General features: G+C 34.6%; 1 long non-coding RNA gene and 2 pseudogenes across 2 annotated transcripts; all 3 read left to right on the forward strand.

Annotated features, from left to right (window-relative positions):
* Positions 1–292: 292 nt before the first annotated feature.
* On the forward strand, positions 293–2,870 carry LOC120267287 (annotated as a pseudogene).
* A 5,039-nt stretch (positions 2,871–7,909) lies between these two features.
* Positions 7,910–11,268, forward strand: LOC120266547. Of its 2 annotated transcripts, none has more exons than XR_005538199.1 (4): positions 7,910–8,101; positions 8,195–8,466; positions 8,559–8,595; positions 10,870–11,268. It is a non-coding gene; the product is annotated as an uncharacterized LOC120266547 (long non-coding RNA). The 2 variants fall into 2 exon arrangements; XR_005538200.1 differs by lacking the exon at positions 10,870–11,268 and adding an exon at positions 8,871–9,218.
* Positions 11,269–11,472: 204 nt separating this feature from the next.
* Positions 11,473–13,236, forward strand: LOC120267288 (annotated as a pseudogene).
* Positions 13,237–15,019: the final 1,783 nt, after the last annotated feature.

Below are 15,019 nucleotides of genomic sequence, written 5' to 3' on the forward strand. Positions count from 1 at the left end.
AATTTCATGTGTGAACTTTGAATCCATTATCCATAGGGCAACGATATACGCACCGAATTCAATTTCCCGAATTCGGTGCACGAATGACGTGGCAGCCACTTTTTTTTTAATAAAATAATAAGTAAAGTAATGTTATAGTAAGGTCATCTTGCCCCACGTGACAGCCATTTGCCCCACGTGACAGCCATTATCTTCATCACAAAATAATTCATGTATATGATTATTATTTTTTGGATCTCATCAAATATTTGGTTTGCATAGGCACGTAATCCAAAGTGGTGTTTGGTTAAATATGGCAGAGGCAGAATTTGAGCTTGGGTCTTCTAACCCAAGCAAGAATGGGATAGAAGGGTCTTCTAGTTTTGAAATATTAAATAAAGAAAAGGAAAAAATGGTACACCTTGAAGATTCAATATGTGAAACAGTTATTCCCAAGGCTGGCATGACGCTTGACTCAGAAGAAGAAGTGTATAATTTTTATGTTGAATATGCTCGGCATGAAGGGTTTGGTATTACCAAAAGAACAACAAAATCCGGAGAGGATGGAAAGTTAAATTATTACACACTTGCATGTGTAAAGGGTGGCAAAAGAAGAATATCTTCATCACAAAATTCCTTCACTTGCATAATGTTATTGTTGGCAATGATGGAAGGTATACTATATCTCAGGTCCATTTAGAGCACAATCATGCACTCAGTCCACAGAAATCTAGATTTCAAAAATGCAATAAAAAAATGGATGTGTATGTGAAGAGAAGACATGAACTAAATGATCAAGCAGGTATAAGTTTGAGTAAAAATTTTCAGTCTTTAGCTGTTGAAAGTGGTGGGTACGAGAATTTGGCATATATAGAAAGAGATTGTCGGAACTATATTGCGAAAGCAAGGCAAATCAGGCTTGGTGTTGGGGATGCTGAGGCGCTTGGGATTTATTTCTCTCGCATGCAAAGGAGACATTCAAATTTTTTTTACTTGGTTGATATGGATGATAATGGCAGATTAAGAAATGTGTTTTGGTCTGATGCAAGGTCTAGAGCAGCTTATGAATCTTTTGATGATGTTATCTCTTTTGACACAACATACTTAACAAATAAGTATGATATGCCCTTTGCTCCTTTTGTTGGAGTAAATCATCATGGGCAAACAACATTATTTGGATGTGGTTTATTGTCAAAGGAGGATACCGAAAGCTATATTTGGTTGTTCAAAACTTGGTTGGAATGCATGTCGGGGAAGGCCCCAAAGGCGATAATTACAGATCAATGCATGGCTATTCAAGGTGCAATTAGGATGGTTTTTCCTAATTCTCATCATCGCCTTTGTCTTTGGCATATTATGAAAAAAATTCCTGAGAAGCTTGGAGGACTAACTCACTATAAAGCAATAAAAAAGATTTTAAAGAGCATTGTTTATGAGGCAATAGATGTGCAAGAATTTGAAGACACTTGGTTGAAGATGATAAAAGATTATAATATTGAAAAGAATGAATGGATGAATTTTTTGTATATAAATCGTCAGCGTTGGGCACCAATATATGTTAAAGGAGTTTTTTGGGCAGGAATGTCTACAACTCAAAGAAGTGAGAGCATAAATGCTTTTTTTGATGGCTATGTTGGTCCAACGACATCTCTAAAATAATTTATGGAGCAATATGATAATGCATTGAAAAGCAAAATTGAGAAGGAAAACAAGGCTGATTTTGCTTCTTTTAGCTCAAATTTCTCATTGCTAACTGATTGTCATTTTGAGAAGTAACTACATGAAGCTTATACAAATTAAATTTTTAAGTTATTTCAAGATGAGTTGAGAGGAATGTTATTTTGCAATCTAGCACTTATCAACTCAAATGGGCCAATACATACATTTCAAGTGACATACATATTTAAAGGGAAAGATGGCAGATTCAGAAGGCAAGTTGTGTTTACTGTTTATCACAATGAGGATGAGTTTGACATCAAATGCTCATGTCGTTTATTTGAGTTCAGAGGATTTTTTGTAGGCATATATATGCAAACTTCTTATTGAGAGGAATGTGAAAGAGATTCCATCTCATTATATTTTACCTCGATGGAGAAAGGATATCAAACGCAGGCATACATATGTGATGAATTGTTATGATGACACACACACTAGTGAACAAAGTGTGCGCTACAAAAAATTAAATTCTCATTTTGCTAAAATTGTTGAAATTGCAGTATCTTCTACTGAAAAATATTTATTCTTGATGAAAACCATGGATGAGGCAATGGAGAAGCTCATGGATAATTGTTGGGAGACTAGTTCTAATCAAGTTATATCCCCGATGCTTTTAAATGAAGATCATGAGCAACATCAAACGATGTCTTCAACCGCGAAGCTCCTAACACCTTTAAAGGTGCGTAGCAAGGGCCGGCCACCATCCAAAAGAAAGAAGTCAAAAGTTGAAGAAATTATTACTAGAAATAAAAAAAGGTATTCATTTTTAATATCATTTTATTTTCAATTTTATTTTCTATCTAAATAATGTTAATTATTTCATAAATCTCAAACGAAGGGTAATGTTCAAACTCATAATGAAACACAAGCAGAACTTTGTACTCAAGAAAGTGTGGTAATGTTATGTCAATTAATATTTATATTTTTTATGATCTTGCATAAAATTTTAATATAAAATTCTTTCCTCTTAGGTCAATTCGAATTCCCTCCCTCATATGCCAAATATGCATGTTGATAGCTCCACAATGCAAACTATTGGCAATGATTTTTCTTCCAAGGTAATATACATTTCATGGTTGAAAAATAAATGGTTATGATTATAAGTATATCCATTTTTTTAGGTTTTTTTTATTGTGTGGTGACGCATGTTGAAATTTGTATTTCAGGGATGCTGAAGGCATTTGTAATGCTATTGAATTCATGCTTCAAAATTTCATTAAAATCTGAAATAGGAAGCTGCCGGTTCCAATTGGTTGTTTAGTGGAAGCATTGAAGTTGTTTTGGTGATATATCACTCAATTTGTTGTAGTTTGTTTCAGTTTGTTGTATTTTGTTTGTTGTAATTTTTTTTCCAATTTGTTGTAGTTCTTTGTGATATATATTCCGTGGTATATTATGTTGTTTTTGTGAAATTTGAGTGGTTTTGATATCACTCAATTGTGGTTTTCTAATATATATTCTGTTGTTTATTAAGTTGTTTGTTATGGTTTTGTATATATATCACTCAATTGTGGTTTGCAATATGTTTATGTGGTTTATTAGGTTGTTTTTGTGATATAAATTCTAGGGTTTTGATGATGGCTGGAAAATGTGTTATTCTGATATACTAGAATGATACTACAGAATCAAGATTTTTGGGTGTGAATATATTTTCCAGGTTATATAAAGCCTAAACCTGAAGAATATATGAAGCCTAAGATCCTTTAAAATGATACATACTGAAATTTTAGAATATATTACTCAAAACATGATGCCTCATTTCTCTTCCAAAGCCTGATTGAACTCATCCATACAAAATCAGCTTGCATACTGAAATTTCAGAATATATTACTCAAAAAATGATACATACTGAAATTTCAGAATCTATACAAAATCTGAAATAAATTGGTGAATATCAGATTGAACTCATCCATAAGCCTCATTTCTCTTCCACAACAATCAGCTTGCATCTCTTCATGAATCCAATTAATCCCCTGCCACATTTACACACAGACACACATAAAGATAACAATCAATCCATCAAAACTATGTTTGCTGCTCTAATAAAATTCAATGTGAGAATGAATTCAGATTAACATACAAAATAAGCACCTTTAACACAAAAATAAAACAGTAGATTCTAAAATTAAAAAACTGAATAACAAATTCAAGGGAAAAAAATCAATTTCCATTTGACATGAACTAGCTATTAAGAAATTTATGATGCTAATCACACCCCACGCCATGTTTGTAAAAATTGAGATTCAAATTTCCGAGTTGCCCGACCCTGCCATTGTTTTCGGCTACGAGGGAAGAATAAAGTGGGGTGAGAGGCGAGTAACCCGACCCTACCATCATCTTCGGCCGCGAGGGAACGCAGCGGGGAAAGGTGCGCTAACTCATCATCGGTGGATGGGAAAAAAGGAGAAGAGGGGAAGAGAGAGAGAGAGAGAGAGGAGAGAGGAGAGCAACCACCGCAGTTGGAAACACGAAGATCGGCGACCTTGGCTGCGGCAACATTGGCAAAAGAAGCCATGGAACCTGTTGTAGACCAACTACTCTCTTTAAAAGAGATAACATTAATTTACTAATTATTTTATTAAAAAAAGAAAAAAATGGCTGTCACGTGGGGCAAGATGACTTTACTATAACATTGCTTTACTTATTATTTTATTTATAAAAAAAATGGCTGCCACGTCATTCGTGCACCGAATTCAGGAAATTGAATTTGGTGCATATATCGTTGCTCTTATCCATATCATATGTATAACTTATTATTATAAATTTAGAACTGAGATCTGCCACATGGTCCGGAGTTCTGAATTTGAGAATTTTTAAGATTTTGTACAGTTAGTTTGGGTTTTTTCCTTTGTATATTATATATATATACACACATTTTGGTTTCAAAAGAGCTGGAATTCTTGCGATTGGAAATTAGGAATTTGGAAATGCATTTGTACAAATCATGTTGATGTTGCCATGTTGGGAATTGTCTTTGAATCTTCGAATGTGTAAAATAAGTTTATTCTTATTGCTTGGTTATAAATTGATGTTCTTAATTGATTGGTTGATGCTGATATTGTGGATTAATTAATCTCAATTGTTTTTTTAGCCTAGTGAACGCAAGCTTGAAGCCACCAAACCCACCATCATTAAATTTACTAGAATCACAGCTTTCTCCGTCCTATTGTTGACTCCACCATTGCTGTTCAGGTAAGTTTTTTTTTTTTTATAAATAAATTTTAGGTTTTTTGATTTTATTAATTATGTCATTTCTTACTTATGGTTTTAATTGAGTTTAGTTGTTTTTTAAATATATTATTTGTTACTTTAGGTTTAAATTGCTTGTTGAATTAATTTATATATATATATATAGATATGGAGAGGTTTTTAAACCTAAACCAAAAAGTTGTGAATCGGGAACAAATGTTTCTTCTGAAGCTAGCACTAGAGCACAAAAGAGAACTCGCGTTGAGTTCAATCCAAATGATATCATTCTTGATCCTGGAATTCACCAACCAATTGAAGAGTATGATGTGGGTATTAGATATGAAGTTCAAAAATCGTATTTATTGAAAGGCCCATGTCAACAAACTGGATATAACTTCCCCAAAAAACAACAAGGAAAAAAATGTGATACTTTCAAGAAGCGTTTACCAAAATCCAAGGCCTATTTATCTAAGCTACCAAGAGACTAAAACTGCCCACTACATGGGACATGGCGGTTACCAAAACCGCCCATTACTTGGTCATGTGATGAGGAACCGCCCACTCCATGATCATGAATGAGGAACCGCCCACTACATGGTTATGAGAAGAGGAACCACCCAATACATGGTCAAGGATAAGGAAGCAACCCTTACATGGTCATGGATGAGGAACCACCTTCTCCAACCGTTCCCGCTAAACTCGTCAAAAAGAACATGCGCCACGCTCTCGCAACCACTCATGGCAACCGTTCCAGCCCTTGGTCAAGGCCACTTGCCCATTTTAAGTGCCCATGTTCTCCCTCACCATAGAGGATGGTTGGAGGAACCGCCCATCATGCCCACGTTCATTGGCCACGCGTGAGCACTCCCCGCACGTCCCTCGATTATGCACACATGGCAGCTAGCCCATGCGCACGCACCCACGTTTCTTGGTCATACCTGCGAGCTCACCCAATAGCGACAGGTTTTCTCGGTCATATTTGCATGGCCAACTTGCCTATAGTAAGCTTTCTCGGCGTTCTCGGTCACACTGCAAGGCTTTCCTCGATTACGACAACTTTTCTCGGTGTTATCGGTCACGCCTACTCAGCCACCTGACTGAGGCAAGTTTTCCAGCACATCTGCTTGTCACGGCAGGTTTTCCCGCGCATTTGTCTATCGAGAGATTTTCCATACTTAAGAATATTTTTGGCCTTCTTCCTCTCGGCCAAGATCACCTCGGTAGTACCGAGCCACTACCGAACGGCCCGTTAGACCGTTACAGCAGGCTACTTCGCCTTATAAAAATGTCTTATGATGATTTTTCTATACAAGATCTTCAACTTCTAAAAAAGCAACTTCACACATACATTCATTATGTTAGAAGATCATGTGATTTTGTTGAATGTGATGATCTTGCAAGTCTTGCTGTAAAACTAATCAAAAATCAAAAGCATTTGGTATTTCCGTTGGTTTATCGCCTTAATGAATTGGCTTTGATTTCACCGATAGCAATGACATTAGTTGAAAGATCTTTCTCTGCCATGAATATCATAAAAACTGATTTGTGCAATAAGATAAGAGATGAATGATTGAATGATTTGATGATATGCTATATCGAATGCCAAGTGTTTGAAACAATTGATGATGAAGCCATTTTGGTTCCATTTTAGACTATGCAAAGCGGAAGGATTCAACTTCCACTTCGTCAGTGGTATGTACATGTTTATATCTTTTTTAAAAAGTAATTATTATAATCTTAAATTTGGATTAATATAATTAATTTTTTATATTTATTTTTTAGGCTAAACCTGGCACCCCTTGGTTTTGTTTCTGGTTGCGCCACTTGTTGGATAGATTGGTTGTTCAACCCGAGTGATAAAAGGGGATCAACCCATCTGGTTACTAGTTGGGAAATCCCTAGCATAGTGGGCTAGTTACAAGTTTCTAGTGGGTTTTTGCTTGCACTAGCTTTGTTGAAACATGGTCCATTCCCACCTCTAGTTAAGAACTTGGAACCAATAGCATTATAGCAGGTATGGTTGCAAGTCTAGGTTTCCTCAACTAACAACCACGTGGTTCAACACATGACTTGTTAGGTCCTAAGTTATGCAACCAGCCTTGCCCAATGGCCACTTTTATGTCCGTCGGCTCTCAATACTTGACTCACCAAATCAACTCGGTGCGGACCCAGTATGTCCACTGTTATATATATATATATATATATATTTCCAAATCTATAAATACACCCTCTTCTCCCCATCGAATACCACACCAAATTATCTCAATTTTCTCAATTCCCTCAAGGCTCTAATCTCTCACTAAATTGTCATTTTGGTTGTTTTATTTTATTTTATTTTATTATGTATTAATTTATTTTTTTCTCCATGATCTCACATTGATTTTCTTTTAATGTGCTCTAGTGTTTTTTAAGCTGTTTGCTATTTTTACCACATAATCATTTTTTTTCCTTTCTAGGGTCTCACATGTCACATTACGTAATGTTTTACATTTGCATTTGAGGTTGTTTTAATTATTTTATTTTTTATTTTAATTTTTCCTCTAATCTCTAATATTGCAGATTTTTAATTTTGCTTTTACTGTTATATTTTAGTTGTTTTATTTTTTCCTATAATTTTTTTAATTTTCTTTACTTCAAAAAAGGACTATATATATACTAGTTGAGCTTTGGATGTAATGGTGGATTCATCTGTTGCTTAAAGTTTCAATAAAGGTAATTCTTAGAAATATTTGAGTGGACATATTTGTTACATAAAGTTTGTTGGTGGTAGCAATTATGGCGGCAGATTTTATCCCGACTTATAGATAATGGATTTAATATTAGAATTTTTTTTAAAAAAAATTAAATATATTTCTTTAAAATTTAAATTTATATATATATATATATATAAGACATACACTACAACAAATATAGCCTACAGCGACCAATGTACCCAGCGGATTTGGAAAATCCGTTGCTTTAAACACAATTTATTAGCTTTAATTTAAAAGTTTCGATCCTCGCCCAGAGAAAAGCCTGACCCCTTTCTCTCTTTTCTCTCTCTCTCTCTCTCTCTCTCTCTCTCTCTCTCGAGATCGCCATAGAAACCCCCACTACCTCCATCATGCCCTCCTCCTCCCTTTCCTTCTTCTCCCCCAAATGGTCTCCTCCAAGCCCAACGACGATGCCGCCGATCTCAATCTCCAAGCCGCAATCCTCTATTTCCTCTCTCTCCAAGGTCTCGATCTCGATCCTAACCTTCTCTTTTTCTCATGTTTTTTGAATGGATTTTGTAGCTGTATTTTGATTGGGATATATGGTTTTTGTTTAGAAGGATGCGGCGATGGGGTTGGTTTTGAGCGCAGCTACAGGGACTGGATGGACCACAGGATCAAATATGGAGGGTCCTTCATCGCCGGCGGCGTTTGAATCTGGTTCGCCGGACCAGACGGTGTCCACCTTCTCGTGGTCGCACTTCAACAAGTCCCCCCGCCGCCGGATGCGTGTCGCCTTCACTGATATAACATTATATTCTTGTTGTTTGTTCCTCTTTGTAGCTGGAGGGCTCGCCAATTGTGGTTGCTCAGAATGAGAAATTCTCAGGTATGGTTGTGCTTTTAAATCCATTCCTCATCATTTAATTGGAAATGAGTACTTTCTACATGTATATAACCCAATATATGCATTGTCTGCAGAGGTTGTTGGAGCTCTTGCTGTTACTAAAAACGATAGGTTGGTCAATAATTTTCTCAAATATTGGGTGTTTATCAAGAATCTTATTTCTCTTCATTACCTCTTTTGCTACCAAAATTTGGATCATGTTCATTCAGAAGGGTGGCTTCCTTCATTATCCCTTTTTTCTTCCTAAATTTCTTTTAATATTCATTGAGAAGGGCGATGGGTTGCTTCTGCAATATATGCTTCTCTTTCAGAATATGTTGCTCTTGATTTTGAGTGGTTCTTGATAAATATTCTACACCTGATGCCTGGTTGTCTTCTGGCTTCAGATGGCAAGATCTTTCTGTAGAACCGACCGAAATAAGAAAAATATTGCTGGTAGTTTCTATCACTCATCAACCTATTAGTTATAAACTAACAAAGACACTGCCGAACTTGATAGAAGCCATGGATGCCATCAAACTCTGTGTATAGTAGTGTAAAGCACATTATGCTAGTATCCTTTAGCTATGCTACACAGCTTTCATTATTCACATCTCATGATTATCTTCAAGTTAGCATATTTCTTGGATACAAACAAACTGCTCGATTTGTTTTTTTTTAATCCATTTATGGTATTATTTTTTTTCATATGAAAACATATGCAATAAAACATGTTATGATATTTTTATTTATCAAATTTTCTTTCCTATACTGTTTATTAATGTGCAAATAGTGGTTCTTCTTTTTGGCTCCTGCCATGAATTCGAACTTTCTACTTTTGAGTAGGGGATGCATACACATATTTCTTCTATCTTATGTTTATTAATGTCCATAGTTTGGTAGCCACATCAAGACCAGTGCACTCTTACGTTTAGAAAAAGTTTGTATTGTGTACTTAAATTTTTTTATTACAATATATGGATTGTTTGCCAAGTAATGACGATACAGCTTGCCCATGTTTAAAGGTTAACCATCTATGTTTCATTTTAATCCTATTTACTAATATTGCATTGAAATAATTTAGTTATATATGCGGTGGAAATATGTGGTTAATATCAATAGCATGAAAACGGTGACTAAAATCAGGTGGGATGGAAAAATGCACTCTCAGAGATTAATTGTCTTTTACCTACAGAAACTTTATCGTTACCATGATAAATTATAAAACACATAGGCTTTTTCTCCTATTAGGCATTTTGTCTACATTTTGTGCTTTTGCGGGTGCTCTGCGGGTAGGTTTTGAGTTATGGTTTCTTTTATGCTGTACAAGTATTGAACAAGTTTTCTTGTCTTTTATTGTGGCATAGGTAGATTCTCACCTTCCTGAATTAATTTTCTAGACCAAATGGCATAATTAACTTTGGCATCTCCTTCTGTGTCTATTTTACCCAACAACTTCTGCATATCAGTACATAAAATCCTCATAGTTAGACGCACATTTATTATATCATATGCAAAGGCCTTGCCCTAAGTACATGTATGAAAATACAAAAAAATGAGCTGATTATGAAAATGAATGGCTTGAAAGGCTTGATTATATTTGGAGATATAATGTGGTTGTTTTATTGTAACTGCAGGATGCAACTACTTTTATCAGAAAAAAACTAAGTTAAAATTTTGTAAAAGTGATCCTTGATTTTGGATTTGCAATTATGTAAGTTTGTGTGAGTCTTAGGACACATTAAAATTGTTTGATTATTCATTTAATATTATTTTCTAGCTTCTTAGAGGGGTGAGGATCTGATGTGTGCATACAATATGATAATTGGTTAGATTTTATTATTGTTCTGTCTCACATGTTTTTTTAGCAAAACACATGGGGGAATACAACGTTTATGTTAAATATAATTTTGTTCCTTGATTTTCATTCTTAATCTTTTCTTTCTTTTTAATCTAATCATATCTTTTCTTTATCTTCTTAAACTCTGTAAATCTTTATTATCCTTTCCTTTGTCATTTTAAATTCTGTGAATCCTTTTTATTCTTTCCTTTGCCTTTTTAAACTCTGTAAATCCTTTTTCTTATAATCAGTGCTCTTGTCTGTACTCTGGGTTATTTAATCACATGGTAGGTTCATCACTAATAAAAGTTTCATCTGCATTTGTATGATCCTGAGGTTATCCTATGCTATTCTTGCTTTCCTTCTCAATCAAGAGGACCAAATTCAGTGCCGCAATTCTTCACTTTTCTTAAATGAAATTCTGCAGTGATATTACACCCGGTATATAGTTAATGACTGTCTGTTGTCCTGCCTCTGTTTTGGTGGGCCAATTGTTATTAATATTAATAATATTCCATTGTTTTGTCTTTGATGCAGTAACTTTGTAATTCATCTCCTCTCTGCAGATTATTGCAGCTATATGATTTTTGTGTTGTAAAGCATATGAAGCTCTGGAAAACTGTGTTCAAGCTCAACAATGGTGTATATTTTCTCTTCATGCTCTTTTATTGCAAGATGAAAAACCTGATCCTAATGCATTGATGAACATGTGTTTTCATTATATTGCATGTGTGTGCATATGCAACATGATGTTTTCACGAACCTAATCCTGATCCTGATCAATTTTCCTAAATTTGACCATGTTTTACTTTAGCTCTCTCTTCTTGCTTCTTTGTGTGTAGTTTTTCAGGTTCTTATAAGCTTATAATCGAAATAAGTATGTTTTGTGAAGGGGATAACTGCAGTTTATTTTATTTTGTTGTTGCTTATTTTTATATATAAAATGCTTCCTTTCTGGCAGGTTGTGGAGCAACAAACAGTTTCAATTACAAAGGTTGGAATTATTACATCTTTGAATGCAAGGACATCAGTCTTAGCATGTGCAAATCCGAGAGGATCCCACTACAACCCTCGGCTTTTTGTTATTGACAATATTTTTCTTCTTCCAACACTGCTATCCAGGTGGCGATGGAAATGCTAAATAAATATTAATCTGATATGGTAGTACTATGCTGTAAATTGTCGAGATAAACTCATCTTGCCATTCCTTGAGTTAGAGTTATTTTGTACGCCCGTCTTTGTGGTTTCACTAGTAAATTGTTGGCCATTATCGTTTTGGATTCATTTCTACTTCATGATAAATTCTTTATGTTGTTAGGTTTGATCTTATCTACTTAATTCTGGACAAGCCTGATGAACAAATTGAAGCCTGTCTAAACATATTGTTGCACTTCACTTCAAAAATCCAGAGGTACGAACCATTTCTACTCACTTTCTATTTGTCTATCAGCATGTTTGTAGCTTTATCCTGCTGCATAAGTGGTAATTTCAATACTTTAATTAACTTTGGAATTTTGTGAAATCAATACAACATGAGAAATATTAATTGCGAAATGATTGATTTAAGCGGCTTTGTGTTATTTTTACTATATATGTTACAGCTATACAAACAAACTAAATATACTTCAAAAGTCTTTTCTTTCTGTCTAGTAATAGAACTTTTCTTGTCTAAGAAATGAGTGGAAAGATCATTTTATTTAGTATGGTGAAGATATTTGCTTGATTAAAATTGTTCCTGCATTTCAGAGCATAGTACATGATGTTTTGGACCTTCCCACCTTAACTGCATACATTATATATGCAAGAAAGCATATTCATCCTCATCTATCTGAAGAAGCAGCAGAAAGCTTAGTATTTGGCTATGTTGAAATGAGGAAAAGAGGAGACTTCCCTTTAAGTGGAAATTGTTCCTCGTCTTTCTAAGCCTTACAAGGGAATTACTGATTGTTTTTCTCGTACGATCAGAGACGAAGGGTTTATTTCATTGTAGAGAGGAAATAAAACAAATGTTATTCAATACTTCCATACTCAGGTGAGAATTGCACTATTTAGAGATCATACGAAACCATGTAAAGCCAAAAAGTTTAGTATCTTTTCACTAACAAGATATATCATTCTAGGCTTTGAATTTCGCATTAAAATACTACTTCAAGAGATTGTTCAACTTCAAGAAAGACAGAGATGGGTATTGGAAATGGTTTACATGCAATTTGGCTTCTGGAGCTGCAGCAGGGGCTACTTCACAAATTTTTGTCTACTAGCTTGATTATGCTCGAACTCATCTTGCAAACGATGCAAAAGTAGCCAATGGCGGAGGAGGTGAAAGGAATTTCCATGGCCTCATTGATGTGTACCGTAAAACTCAACAACCAGACGACATTGCTAGTCTCAGTGTTCCAATTATTGGAATCATCGTTTATCGGGGCCTTTATTTCGGAATGTGTGACTCTTTGAAGCCAATAGTTTTAACTTTTGAAACTCACTAGGACTCTAATTCACATTCATTTCATTTATTCTCAAAAAGTTTTTTGCTTATGATTTCAGTGTTTACCTGCATATTTGATTTTTATAGGATAACTTTGTTGCCAGCTTTGTGCTTGGTTGGGTAATAACAAGTGGTGCTAGTGTTGTGTTATACCCTATGGACACAGTTCGCTGGAGAATGATGATGATCTTCGGAGAGGTTGTCAAGTATAAAAGTTCAATGGATGCATTCTCACAGATCTTGAAGAAAGAGGGAGCAAAATCTCTATTCAAGAATACCAGTGCTATATCCTCCGTGCCATTGCCAGTACTGGTGTGATCTCCGGTTATGATAAACTATAGCTCATCATCTTTGGAAAGCAATATGGATCTGGTGGTGCTTAAGGGTGATGAAACGCTGTCTTTATTTACCTCTAATGCCATAAGTTATTATCAGGATGTGTACTTATGTTTACATATGACATTATTTATTATTGTTAATAGTAAAGTTCATGATATTAATTTTATGTATACAAGGTTGTGGAGTGGTTATAAATGATGTGTGAATGTTATAATGGTAGATACTAAGTTTTATACATGTGAAAGTCATTAGTAAAATTAAATATTTATTGTGTTTTAGGTATTTGGAAAAAGGCCTAGTGTTGTAGGTATGCTATTCTGGGTTGAACACTGTAGCGGCGGATTTATCCGCCACTAAAACTGTACATATCCGCCACAAACATTATTGCGACTAAGGTTTTAGTGGTGAATGTATAATCCGCCGCTGAAGGTCTTTAGTGGCTGATGTTAACCATATTGAGGCAAATTATTCCGCCGCTATAGTCTATATTTCTTATAGTGATAGTAAGTTGGTGGTTGGGGGATAAGGTGAGAATGTGTAAAGAAAAAAAAACTCATTATAACATTATCCAAAGTAATTTGAATCATTAACATACAATTTTTTATAATTAAATGGAAAGATATCTCCCACCATCACCACACATCTTTTTGCGTATAAACAGATATATTTCTAAATAGCATATATACATAGCCTGTAAAACATGTCACAAAAAAATTAAATTAACATAATGCATGAAATAATGAACTTCACATGCAAGCTATCGTCAATCAAGTAATGCAGTTATTTTTAACAATACTACAGGGGTTCAAATCCTCCAGCATAAGAGAAGTAGACGACAAAAATCCAGGCATGATCAACATGACCAGTTGATGTCTAGATAGAGATAGTTTTGGTCCAAAATAGATGGTTTGAGAAACTATACAATACAAATGTAAATAATTAACAATTGTCCATCTTCTACAGATTATATTATTGGCGTACTGCATTTGAAAAAAAATTTTGATGAAATGATAATAAAATTAGTTCTAAGTCATTATATTTCATGTACCAAGCTAGTACTGACGTTCATAGCAACTCTCCTGGAAGCAATTTATTTCAAAATTGAGATCTTGGATATTTCCTTTGAGAGGACTTTAAAAATGAATTTGTATATGTTATATATATAGAGAGGTGAATACGTCAATGTCCGCAATTGCGTAAAAGTAAGTGAGAGAGAGAGAGACAGAAAGAAATGGGTAGATCAACAACATCAGTAACGATGTCAGAATCATATACTTACCTAAAAAATAGGTAGTTGGGTTGGTGGCTTGTCTTTTATAAATTTTCTGGAAGGGTATTAGTACAAATCAGGTTGGACAGGAGGGATTGATTGAGTTATTGCTGCGATCATAATATGACGGTTCAGGTTAAAGTACAGTGTATCCCATTTTTCACCTATTGTTTATAACACTGTACCCCCACTTTTTGCACTGTTCATTACACTGTTGAAGATACTATTCTTTTGCACTATTCAATATACTGTTGAAGATATTGTTCTTTAGCACTATGCTTGATCACTATTCCCATTGAGAGATAGTTTATAGCCATTGGATTGAAATCCAACGGCTGTGTACAAACGTCCATAGAATCAATTCTACTGACGTTCGTAGAAAACATGCCCACACACACTCTCTCTTCATATATATAGATTTATCTATTTGTCATACCTTTAAAATTAAATTATTTGTATGAAGAGTCATATAGGAAATTATTTATGCCTTTTCTGAAACACACAACATTAAAACACTAATAGTAGTTAAAAACTTCGAAAGACATTTTGAAAATATATGAGATGAAAGGTGTTACAAACATCATTTGTATATTATTAGTGAAAAGTTAAGTTAGTTTATTAA

The sequence above is a fragment of the Dioscorea cayenensis genome, chromosome 8, assembly GCF_009730915.1.
Source record: "Dioscorea cayenensis subsp. rotundata cultivar TDr96_F1 chromosome 8, TDr96_F1_v2_PseudoChromosome.rev07_lg8_w22 25.fasta, whole genome shotgun sequence".
Taxonomy (NCBI): Eukaryota; Viridiplantae; Streptophyta; class Magnoliopsida; order Dioscoreales; family Dioscoreaceae; genus Dioscorea; species Dioscorea cayenensis.